Source organism: Coregonus lavaretus, assembly GCF_964263955.1.
Source record: "Coregonus lavaretus genome assembly, chromosome: 4".
In the NCBI taxonomy this organism is placed as follows: Eukaryota; Metazoa; Chordata; class Actinopteri; order Salmoniformes; family Salmonidae; genus Coregonus; species Coregonus lavaretus.
Window position 1 is genome coordinate 53,806,502 of NC_139991.1, and position 13,352 is coordinate 53,819,853.

The window sequence follows — 13,352 nt, forward strand, 5'->3', positions numbered from 1 at the left end:
TATTCTTGTTTAGAATGAATGAATTTAGCATAAAAAAGGCTACCCTTTATCAAGCATTTAGCTACATAACATCTAACATCTGCTATATACAGTGGGGGAAAAAAGTATTTAGTCAGCCACCAATTGTGCAAGTTCTCCCACTTAAAAAGATGAGAGAGGCCTGTAATTTTCATCATAGGTACACGTCAACTATGACAGACTATGGTGTAAAATAAGTATTTGGTCAATAACAAAGGTTTCTCAATACTTTGTTATATACCCTTTGTTGGCAATGAAACAGGTCAAACATTTTCTGTAAGTCTTCACAAGGTTTTCACACACTGTTGCTGGTATTTTGGCCCATTCCTCCATGCAGATCTCCTCTAGAGCAGTGATGTTTTGGGGCTGTCACTGGGCAACACGGACTTTCAACTCCCTCCAAAGATTTTCTATGGGGTTGAGATCTGGAAACTGGCTAGGCCACTCCAGGACCTTGAAATGCTTCTTACGAAGCCACTCCTTCGTTGCCCGGGCGGTGTGTTTGGGATCATTGTCATGCTGAAAGACCCAGCCACGTTTCATCTTCAATGCCCTTGCTGATGGAAGGAGGTTTTCACTCAAAATCTCATGATACATGGCTCCATTCATTCTTTCCTTTACACGGATCAGTCGTCCTGGTCCCTTTGCAGAAAAATAGCCCCAAAGCATGATGTTTCCACCCCCATGCTTCACAGTAGGTATGGTGTTCTTTGGATGCAACTCAGCATTCTTTGTCCTCCAAACACGACGAGTTGAGTTTTTACCAAAAAGTTATATTTTGGTTTCATCTGACCATATGACATTCTCCCAATCCTCTTCTGGATCATCCAAATGCACTCTAGCAAACTTCAGACGGGCCTGGACATGTACTGGCTTAAGCAGGGGGACACGTCTGGCACTGCAGGATTTGAGTCCCTGGTGGCGTAGTGTGTTACTGATGGTAGGCTTTGTTACTTTGGTCCCAGCTCTCTGCAGGTCATTCACTAGGTCCCCCCGTGTGGTTCTGGGATTTTTGCTCACCGTTCTTGTGATCATTTTGACCCCACGGGGTGAGATCTTGCGTGGAGCCCCAGATCGAGGGAGATTATCAGTGGTCTTGTATGTCTTCCATTTCCTAATAATTGCTCCCACAGTTGATTTCTTCAAACCAAGCTGCTTACCTATTGCAGATTCAGTCTTCCCAGCCTGGTGCAGGTCTACACTTTTGTTTCCGGTGTCCTTTGACAGCTCTTTGGTCTTGGCCATAGTGGAGTTTGGAGTGTGACTGTTTGAGGTTGTGGACAGGTTCTTTTATACTGATAACAAGTTCAAACAGGTGCCATTAATACAGGTAACGAGTGGAGGACAGAGGAGCCTCTTAAATAAGAAGTTACAGGTCTGTGAGAGCCAGAAATCTTGCTTTGTTTGAGGGTGACCAAATACTTATTTTCCACCATAATTTGCAAATAAATTCATTAAAAGTCCTACAATGTGATTTTCAGGATTTTTTTTTCTCAATTTGTCTGTCATAGTTGACGTGTACCTATGATGAAAACTACAGGCCTCTCTCATCTTTTTAAGTGGGAGAACTTGCACAATTGGTGGCTGACTAAATACTTTTTTCCCCCACTGTATGTGTATGTGACCAATCAAATTTGATTTGATTTGATGTTGTAAGTGCTTATTATTAAGCGATTTCACATAGAGACAGTAAAATATGTACGATAATGCTGTTACTCTAGTTTGAGTCAGAAGAATACACAATTTTGTTTGTGTATATTTCCCTTTATATTCTCATATTCACTTTGTATTCAGTGGGTGGGTGTGTTTCTGGTACACAGCTTGTAAAGCTCATAGGAAGAGACCCCCGCCCCAACACCGAGGAGGATTTTGTTTGATTAATTATTTGTAAGGTCAGGCCATATATATATATATAAAAATACAACAGATGCTGGGGTTGCGGTCTACTGATCATAACATTATGGCCATGGGTTTGACTATTCCTGTGGAATTGATTATTGGTTACTATATCAACTGGTCCATGTACTTTCATTTACTGTTCCTGAGGGAGCTGAGGATGTTCTTTCACAGTCTTTCTCTGTCTACAGCTTGCAATGCATTATGGTCTTTCTCCCTCTCATCCATGCTCCACCCTTCTCCCCACTCTTTCCCACCCCATCCTGCTGTGGCATCTCTCTTTGACCGTGGAGGCGCAGCATAGGCACAGCTAGATTAGCCACACACGGGAGCAAGGATTACTCTCCTTTATGGTCCTTAAGTCCTGTAGGGCTCAGACACACCAGTAGCGTTTGCTGGCCCAGAGTACTTAGCATCTCAATGTAATTTGTGAACTGAGTGCGTACCGTTTGTACATGTAGAATCGTGTGAAAAATGGCATCAGTCAGACGTCTACAGCGGGTGGTCCCTAAAACACAGTATGCTGAACGATTTGCAGACAAACACTAGATCCACATTCGGTGCCTTTACTCAACCTGCAGTAGAGTGTAGGAGGCCTCCCGCTAAGTCATACTGCACGGAATCATACTAGGGCATACTTAGGGCATACTAGGGCATAGACTGAAGCAGCCAATATAACCCACTCGCATTTAACCTAACCCACTGACATTTTGCAGTGTTGTGGCAGCATTTCGCCATGGTGGCAGACACATTTAATTGTTTCTACTTTTGTGTGGTACTACCTGTAATGGTATGATGCAGCGTTGATCAACCATGACAATCATGCATAATACTGTATGTTTTCTATAGGAGTGAGATTATAGTGATTGTTAAATTGCTGTTTGAAGCTGAAGAAAAACATTCTGACGTTTAGGAAGTGATTACAGCACTTTGATTGTAATGAAGTAGTTTATGTGTCTCTATCAAGGGACTACTGTATGTGAAAACTAGAACAGTGTGGCAACTCTCCCTGAGAGACAGATACACCTCTCTATCTCTCTGTGAGGCATGCTACATCACGGCTAAGCATCTGACTGCTCTCCCTCTGTACTCAGCCTTTGTGTAACATCACACAGTAGTCGTAGCCTACTTTCATGTACTGAAACTCGAGTATCAACCATCATTCATATCCCTGAAGTCTCTCTGTTCAACTCTGACAGACAGACAGACAGACAGACAGACAGACAGACATTGTGCTTTATGGCCCTCAGTATTCCGACCACAGCTTGTGGTGCCCGGTCCTCCAGGCTGGTCTTTGCCAGGCTGCCATGGGCTGTCACAAATCACTGCCGTGTCTCTCCGCTCCACGCCACGCCGCACCGCTCGGCCACGACGGGAAATCAATGGCCTCTCCCGGAATCCTCCATCGGACCAAACATCTGGAGTTTGATGGCAAAGGGAGAGAGGGGGAAGAGGCAGTGGGGAGGGGGAAGGGGGAGGAAGGGAGAGACCAAGGCGCCAGGGTTCCGGTCTGGAAGCACGGTTTCAACTGAACCTACAGTCTTGCTTCAGTACTGCAGTTTAACTGACGCCCGGCCCAGAAATACAATTTCCATAGACGGCCACATAGAGAAGTCAGATTTGAAAATTCCTGATAAGACACTTTAGTCATTACCTTTGTGCATAAAACATCCATTGACTTATTCAAATAATTGTTGCTCAGACCCCCCCCCCAAAAAAAAATCCATCACTCACAGCCGAGGATATTAACATTTTATATTAATTCAGTCTGCCATGTTTTCAGATGACGTGATGAAGTCGTCGCCGCTCACGCTGCTCCCTGTGCGCACTGAGTGCTATTGCGCATGTGATGTTGATCTGTGTAAACAGGATGCGACACGGATATATACGGTCCATGAATCAGCGTATGCGAACATGAGTAGAATACCTTGAAAACAACGGTCGAACATATTGGACACAGTCTCCAGTTCTTCATACATCAGTGGGAGAGACAGAAGTGGGGAGTGGGGAGGTGGAGGAGTTGGGGGGGGGGGGGGGTTGAGGCCCTTCTGGGTGTGTCAGGGTCGATAACAGGGTCTAGTTCAGACTCAAGACAGGAGTAGTGTGTGGAGGATGTGAACCAACCTGTTCAGATAGAGCAGAGGAGAGTGAGTGACTGAATGACTGAGTGACTGAGTTGACTGACTAAGTGAGTGAGTAAACAGGATTAAACAAGGAACCGTGTCTATCAGTAGAAACAGTCTATCACTGTAGATGAGATTTGATTCCTAATCCATGGTCTTCTAGTCTCTCTGTTTAACTGCAAGTTATTTTATGCGCTACTTCATATAATGAGCGCAATAATGCATGAAGGGGATGTCATATGAACATTTTGTAGCAAATAATTTGTTATTAAGACATTGTAATAGCAATGTGTATGACCAGGAAAGCATAGTGATAAAGAGACTGTATGTTCACAATGTTCAGTGTTTAGTACGCTGTCCGGGGTCCTGAATTGCTCTCTCCCATAAATAACCTTTTTCATTCACTTTCCCATCTCTCTGCTCTGCCCTTTGTTATAGAGGTTAACAGGTAGATAGCTAACCTCTCCCCCCTCTTCTCTCCTCCAGTGGCAGACAGCAGGGTGATTCTTGATGGTCTACAGAGGTACGGCCCCATGCCCAGCTACTTGCCCGTCAGCTACCAGGTCCTCAATGCCAAGGCAGCCTTCTTCCTAAAGGAGGCCAACCAGGATCTGATGAGGAACTCCAGCCTGCAGGCCAGGACCGAGCCCTTCTTCATCCAACAGGCCCGCCAGATGCCCTCCATCAACGCCAGCTATGGACCCCTGTCTGTCCAGCAACACATCCCCCTGGAGCTCCTACAGAGCCCCGGACCCTTCAATGGACCCTCTTTTACCTCCCTGTCGTCGTCCTCCTCCTCTTCTCCATCCCTTTTCACCTACAACTGGAAGATCCACACCTTCATCATCAGTGAGAGGATTCACCCCAGTTGGCCCAAGGTGCAGGTGTTGTTCTATGTGGGAGGCAGGGACTGGGATGACTATACCACTATCCACAGGCTGCCCTGTGTCAGGATGTTTGCCTTCCACGAGACCCAGGAGGTGCGGGGCACGTGTCGTCTGAAGGGGGAGCTGGGGATGTGTGTGGCCGAGCTGGAGCCCCTGGCTAGCTGGTTCAGCCCCCCCACCGTGAGGCCCGGGAGGCAGAGATCTCCGGAGCAGCCCCAGGGCACCCCTGTGGAGCTCTACTACATGGTACAGTCCACGGAGACTGGGGAGTGCAGCTCAGAGGACTCAAGGAAGAGCAGTTCCATGCGCACAGAGCACCAGGGGCCCATGGGGTACTTCTCAGGGCCCACACCCATGCAGCGCATTGGGAGCGTGCGTCTGTTCCAGCCCATGTCGGAGCTGAGGCTGGACAGTAACTTTGTGGTGATGGTTCCCTCTAGACCAATCAGACAGAGGGAGACAGTCTCCACCTTCCTGGCTCTCTCCATCCTGTCACCTGTACAGATTTTCACCCTCAGGTGAGTGGGCCTCCTTAAGTCAAAGTGAGGCATTATGATTTAACCTTTATCCAGGAAGTCCCATTAAGGTCAGAATACCTCTTTTACAAGGGAGATCAGGCATAAAGCATAAACTGTGCCGTTCCATTCAATTCAACATTTTTTTTTTCTCCATTACATTTACAAGGAATCACTTTTACATACATTTGATCAGAATCACTTTTATTCGGCAAGTACATTTACATATACCCAGAATTTGCCTTAGTGAGAAAGTGCTGTCAGCAACAGATAATATACAAACAGAATACAGACACAAGTCCACATAGATATCATACAGAATATACAATATTGGAACAATATTATACATACTGTCTTTCACTTTGGGTTTGCTTGGAAACCAGAAGGCTCAGAGAGCTGTGACTCGTCTGTCATCTCCATGGAGTTTCATGGTGATTCATCAAATATGTTCACAGTTCACACTCTTTGGTTTTTAAATGTCATGCTTGTGCAAGATATTCACTGGCTGATAATCTTACAGAGATTCTTTACACCCAACTAATCTGCTTTATGATTGGAAATAGTTGAACATACTTCAACACAGCTGCTGAAATCATTACTCCTTCTCATACCAAGTATTTTAAATAAACATTATCATCTGAAAACATGTATGTGCTATACAGTGCATTTGGAAAGTATTCAGACTCCTTGACTTTTCCCAAATGTTGTTACGTTACAGCCTTATTCTAAAATTGATTAAATACATTTCCCCCTCATCAATCTACACACAATACACCATAATAACAAACGAAAACAGGTTTTTAGACATTTTTGCAAATGTATAAAAAATTTAAAGCAGAAACATTATTTACATAAGTATTCAGTCCCTTTGCTATGAGACTCGAAATTGAGCTTAGGTGCATTCTGTTTCCATGTATCATCCTTGAGATGTTTCTACAACTTGATTGGAGTCCACCTGTGGTAAATTCAATTGATTGGACATGATTTAGAACGGCACACACCTGTCTATATAAGGTCCCATAGTTGAAAGTGCATGTCAATGCAAAAACCAAGCAATAAGGTCGAAGGAATTGTCCATAGAGCTCCGAGATAGGATTGTGTCGAGGCACAGATCTGGGGAAGGGTAAAAAAAAGATTCTGCAGCATTGAACGTCCCCAAGAACACAGTGGCCTCCATCATTCTTAAATGGAAGAAGTTTGGTGTCAAGGCCGGGCGTAGGTGTGGTGTGGAATCAATTGCAGGATGCAGATGCAAGTCCAAAAACACTTTAATAAAGTCCACAGAAACAACGGCTATAAACAGCCGGTTGAACAAGGGAAAAATAAACGCACTCAGCGTAAAAGTACAACAAACGCACAACGTGCGGACTCTCTAATAACATAGAGCACAAACTGACTGGCAACACCTGCTGACATAGAACAACTACACACAACCACAAGACAGAAACAACGAGAACTTAAAGGACACATAATCAAGACGAAATGAGCAACAGGTGTAACAAATCAGACCAAACCAAACACACACAGACACAACGAACGGTGGCAGCTAGTACTCCGGGGACGACGACCACCGAAGCCTGCCCGAACATGGAGGAGCAGCCTCGGCCGAAACCGTGACATTTGGAACCATCAAGATTCTTCTTAGAGCTTGCCGCCCGGCCAAACTGAGCAATCAGGGGAGAAGGGCCTTGGTCAGGGAGGTGACCAAGAACCCGATGGTCACTCTGACAGAGCTACAGAGTTCCTCTGTTGGGATTGGAAAACCTTCCAAAAGGACAACAATCTCTGCAGCACTCCACCAATCAGGCCTTTATGGTAGAGTGGCCAGACGGAAGCCACTCCTCAGTAAAAAGGCACATGAAGGCCCGCTTGGAGTTTGCCAAAAGGCATCTAAAGACTCTCAGACCAATAGAAACAAGATTCTCTGGTCTGATGAAACCAAGATTTAAGTCTTTGGCCTGAATGTCAAGTGTCACGTCTAGAGGGAACCTGGCACCATCCCTACGGTGAAGCATGGTGGTCTATGAATGTCCTTGAGTGGCCCAGCCAGAGCCCGGACTTGAACCCGATCTAACATCTCTGGAGAGACCTGAAAATCACTGTGCAGCGACACTCCCCATCCAACCAGACAGAGCTTGAGAGGATCTGCAGAGAAGAATGGGAGAAACTCCCCAAATACAGGTGTGCCAAGCTTGCAGCGTCATACCCAAGAAGACTCATGCCTGTAATCGCTGCCAAAGGTGCTTCAACAAAGTACTGATTAAAGGGTCTGAATGCTTATGTAAATGTGATATTTCAGTTTTTTTAATGTGCAAAAATGTCTAAAAAGCTGTTTCTGCTTTGTCATTATGGGGTATTGTGTGTATATTGATGAGCAAACAAACTATTTAATCAATTTTGGAATAAGGCTGTAATGTAACAAAATGTGGAAAAAGTAAAGGGGTCTGAATACTTTCCGAATGCACTGTATGTGCATACAGCTAGATACTAGTTATTCTTATAATAACAACATGTATAAACATCAATAATTGTTCAAAAAATATACACTGATTGTACAAAACATTAATATTGAGTTGCACCTTTTTTGCCCTCAGAACAGCCTAAATTAGTTGGGGCATGGAGTTCAAGGTGTCAAAAGCGTTCCACAGGAATGCTGGCCCATGTTGACTCCAATGCTTCCCACAGTTGAGTCAAGTTGGCTGGAAGTCCTTTGGATGGTGGACCATTCTGGATATAAACGGTGAACTGTTGCGCATGAAAAACACAACAGTTCTTGACACACTCAAACCAGTGAGCCTGACACTACTACCATACCCTGTTCAAAGGCACGTAAATATTTTGTCTTGCCCATTCACCCTCTGAATGGCACACATACACAATCCATGTCTCAATTGTCTCAAGGCTTAAAAATCCATTTTTTTTCATCTACACTGATTGAAGTGGATTTAACAGGTGACATCGATAATGGATCATAGCTTTCACCTGGATTCACCTGGTCAGTCTATGTCATGGAAAAGTAGGTGTTCCTAGTGTTTTGTACACTCAGTGTAAATTATTTACTCAAATAAATATATTGAGCAATTTATAGACATTTATTGCTGTGCCTAACATCAAAACAGTTAAACGCTGAGGAATAGTTCAGTTGAACTGAGTGTGCAGCAGTAGAGGGAAGCTCTTTATTGATTAATTGGGCTTTGAGCGTTAATTAGAAAGTGACAAAGCGACATCCCACGGGCCGTGCAAATGGAAATGTAAGAAAATATGCATTTCCATTAGTGTACTTTCATGCCTGAGATTGTAATCACAGCAGAGAAAAACACTAGTGAGCTCAAAGTGGAGCTCTGACAAAGGGCCCATACCAATTTGTCAATCTGGGCGAACAGGAAATCTGCTAAGAAGCCTCATTCATTTTTCTGACCCGACTGACGATGAACTTCCAGAGTATTTGGTCTGTGTGCGTTTTAAAACAGGGGTTCTCAAACCTTTTGGGGCTGGGGACCCCTTTTCTGATAGCAAATTCATCAGGGACCCACTCATGTGGGCTGCTAATATAACAAAATTATAGTCTTCAGTAATGATTTAAAGAGGCTGCCAGATATGTACAGCATTTGAGAAGTAGGCATGAAGGGAGGTTACCTTCTGTATTACTGTCTTTTGCCAATGTTTATTTTTATTTTTACTGTTTATTATTCGTTTTCCCAACATAATCCTCCTGTAGCTCAGTTGGTAGAGCAGGGCGCCTGCAACGCCAGGGTTGTGGGTTCAATTCCCACGGGGGGCCAGTATGAAAAATGTATGCACTCACTAACTGTAAGTTGCTCTGGATAAGAGTGTCTGCTAAATGACTAAAATGTAAATGTAATAATCAGAACACAACTTGAGTTAGATAAAAATAGCATACAAGGAGTTTTACTATGACTTTGGCAGTGCATGGCCGGATGAACCAAATCTCAGGCCCTGGGAAGGACATTTCTAAGGCCCGCATCTTAGTATTGGAGAGAAAATGTTGCAGTTTTCAAGCTAATATCCTGCAATTTTACACATTTTGCCATGAGGCAGAGAGAAAACTTTACAGTTGTATAATAAATTACAGTGCATTTATGTAAAAAAAAAAGAAGTATAGAGTTGAAAAATTGATAATTGATGGAGTACTGTGGATACCAATATCCCTGTGAGCCTGCCAGTCCCATGTTGTCCAGGGTTAAGAACATACATTGTAGATGAATAATATTACATTGTATTGTATCGTATCGTATTACATACACAATTTAAACTTATTCCAAGGATCCCTTGGCCAATAAAAAAAAATATCTGTTGTTAGTAATATTCATAAAAAATATCTAAATATTTTTAGATCTGGCCGCTGACCCCGTCAGTACCCCACTTTGAGAACCCCTGTTTTAATACACTTGTCAGTGTGTGCTGTGTGTGCGAGTGAGAGAGGGAGAGAGAGGGAATGTGAATCATATTTCTCCTTAAACTTTTCTACAGTCATGCTGCTCATATTTTCCAAGGTTATATGTTTTGAATAATGGTTCCCACAGGGTGTTTGCTGTATGTGAACTTAAGTCCTAAACTCACTAATCAGCAGTTCAGTTGATGCTGTTGGTGTTCCATTTAGCCTACTATACAGTGAGTTCCTCTCAGCCAGTGTATGGTGTGTCTGGTGTACATGCAGGGTCTAGGCTGGTTCATTTGGACGTGTTTTTCAGCCAGGGCTTATCTGCTGCTCAAATTCAGACTAAGAGGATTAAACTGTTTATGAGCAGCGTGATCGGACCACACAATCATCAATGTGCAGGCGATTGGGGTAGAGAGCAGGCAGGAGGGAAGGGTTGCTAGGGGAGGACTCCTGTTATCAGAGGATTCTGGGATTATTGGACATGACAAGGATCCCAACCCACATACACACATGGGTTTGGCACACATACACACCGCACACATGCACATGCACACACCTAACATGTGCAAATGCACGTGAACACATATGCACTCACACACACACACCCCTGGGCAGATCAAGGCTTAGCCACCCAGGGCCAGCAGCTTCAGAAGCTGACGAGGGCTTCTCTCCAAACCACACGCTTATCACAGCAGATCAATGTCTGACCACCAATCAGGCCGGATCACACTGACCAGCTCAGACCTCAGAGACACACAGGCCAGGGCTAAGGATGGAGAACTACCTGAATAATAAAGTGAATAAGCTAAGGACCCTGGGACTAAACACCTCCCTCTGCAACTGGATCCTGGACTTCCTGACGGGCCGCCCCCAGGTGGTAAGGGTAGGCAACAACACATCTGTCACACTGATCCTCAACATGGGGGCCCCTCAGGGGTGTGTGCTTAGTCCCCTCCTGTATTCCCTGTTCACCCACAACTGCGTGGCCAAGCACAACTCCAACACCATCATTAAGTTTGCTGACGACACAACAGTGGTAGGCCTGATCACCGACAACGATGAGACAGCCTATAGGGAGGAGGTCAGAGACCTGGCAGTGTGGCGCCAGGACAACAACCTCTCCCTCAACGTGATCAAGACAAAGGAGCTGATCGTGGTCTACAGGAAACAGACGGCCGAACATGCCCCCATTCACAACGACGAGGCTGTAGTGGAGTGGGTCGAGAGTTTCAAGTTCCTTGGTGTCCGCATCACCAACAAACTATCATGGTCCAAACACACCAAGACAGTCGTGAAGAGGGCACGACAACGCCTTTTTTCCCTCAGGAGACTGAAAAGATTTGCCATGGGTCCCCAGATCCTCAAAAAGTTATACAGCTGCACCATTGAGAGCATCCTGACCGGTTGCATCACCGCCTGGTATGGCAACTGCTCGGCATCCGACCGCAAGGCGCTAAAAAGGGTAGTGCATACGGCCCAGTACATCACTGGGGCCAAGCTTCCTGCCATCCAGGACCTATATACTAGGCGGTGTTAGAGGAAGGCCCGAAAAATTGTCAAAGACTCCAGTCACCCAAGTCATAGACTGTTCTCTCTGCTACCGCACGGCAAGCGGTACCGGAGCACCAATTCTAGGTCCAAAAGGCTCCTTAACAGCTTCTACCCCTAAGCCACAAGACTGCTGATCAAATAATCAAATGGCCACCTGGACTATTTACACTGCTGCTACTCGCTGTTTATTTTCTATGCATAGTCCTTTACCCCTACCTACATGTAAAAATGACCTAGACTAACCTGTAGCCCCGCACATTGACTCGGTACCGGTACCCCCTGTATATAGCCTCGGTATTGTTATTTTATTGTGTTACTTTTTATTTACTTTTTTACTTTAGTTTATTTAGGAAATATTTTCTTAACTCTATTTCTTGAACTGCATTGTTGGTTAAGGGATTGTAAGTAAGCATTTCACGGTAAGGTCTACACCTGTTGTATTCGGCGCATGTGACAAATACAATTTGATTTGCCGTTCAGTGTTAGAAAGGGAGGTAGCGACGGTATGAGGTTTCCTTTTCAATGCGTCTTTGGCCGGTCATTTCTAGTAGACAATATTGTTGGTTTCTGGTTCAGACTATATTGTTGTGCATGAAGACTGAACCCTGAAATGTACATAATGACTGTTTCTTGTTAACTGCATAACAGTCTACAGTGCAACCAGCCTCTAAGAAAAACACATTCTTAAATACAAAACCTAACACACCAGAGAAAGTCAGATCTAAATTCAACACCCAACACCAACTCTTCACTGAGACCAGAGGGCTTCAAACTCTGGGGAACGTCACCCTCGGTTCTTCAACTCTGTGCCTCAGTAGCCTCCAAGCCACGTCTGCAAGGCAATTCACAAGTTTAAAGGGCCTGGAGAAAAGAGTCTGACCCTAGCATGTGACTCGTACTGTAGCCTTAGAGGCACTTGTCTCTGTGTCACCATCACACTATCACACTAGATGGATCCTCTATGGAGTGTGGGCCCAACAGTGCCCTTGAACCCCACCACAGTAGGAGTCTTCACAGAAGACAAGTGGTGGAGTGGGAGTAAACAGGAAGTCTTCACAAAAGAGCAGATGGAGGCAGGAAGTGACACACAGTGGATAAACTGTTGTTTCAGGCCCTTGTATTCATCAGCTCCAGAGGAAGGATGGAGTAAACTGAGATGGCAGCTTATCAGGTTTAGGGGTCTGTAATGCCTCCAGCACATAGTCCCGCTTCATTTCAATACATGGAGGGAGATATGCACAACAGAAAGTGGAGAGGGAGGGAGGGAAGGAGAGAAGGGGAGAGAGAGAGAAGGAGAGAGAGGGGGAGAGGGAGGGGGAGAGAGAGGGGGAGAGAGAAGGAGGAAAAGTAAAAAAAGACAGCTAGATACAATAAGTATGGAAAATGGAGGCAAAGCCTATCTTAGTGACCTTTAACGATAATACACAGAGGAGAAAAAATCTTTACTCCAACCTTTTCTCTCCACTGTGATCTCTCAGCCATCCGCTGGCCTATATCCAACAGTACAGACACATTACCAGTAACTCTGACCAGTGTTAAAGATCAGCCTAACCCCTGATATGAATTGGTTATGGATAGTATAACATGTCTGGTTGAATGGATGAACTGCCTGATAAAATATAGTTTGCCGACAAAATATACATATTTAACTTGAAAACAACACACTATCTGGATTTGGTGCCCCGGTGTGTGAGAATTTCCCAGTTACCTTTGATAACCTAATGCATGCTCATTAGCATGCATTAGTATATGTCCCTTGGGGAACCTGCGGAAACAAATTTGATAGTTTAGTAAAAGTTACAAAACAGCTGGGGCTATTTATCTTTTGAAAATTGTGTTAATTTGTTCACGAGGAAATTGTTTTCATTTGCATTATGAAATATGCAAATCCCATTTCAATGGCAGCCACTCTAGATTGCTAATGAGGCAAGGAGTCGATTCCACTGGGAAGCTTTAGCCT

The 13,352-nt window shown here is 44.6% G+C and overlaps 1 pseudogene across 1 annotated transcript in view; it reads left to right on the forward strand.

Moving 5' to 3' along the window:
- Window positions 1-13,352, forward strand: part of LOC311128164 (transmembrane protein 132C-like) — a 190,420-nt pseudogene that overhangs the window by 28,702 nt on the left and 148,366 nt on the right. Inside the window, exon 2 of the transcript in view lies at window positions 4,524-5,442. The product of the transcript in view is annotated as a transmembrane protein 132C-like (transcript). The remainder of the gene's footprint in view (window positions 1-4,523; window positions 5,443-13,352) is intronic.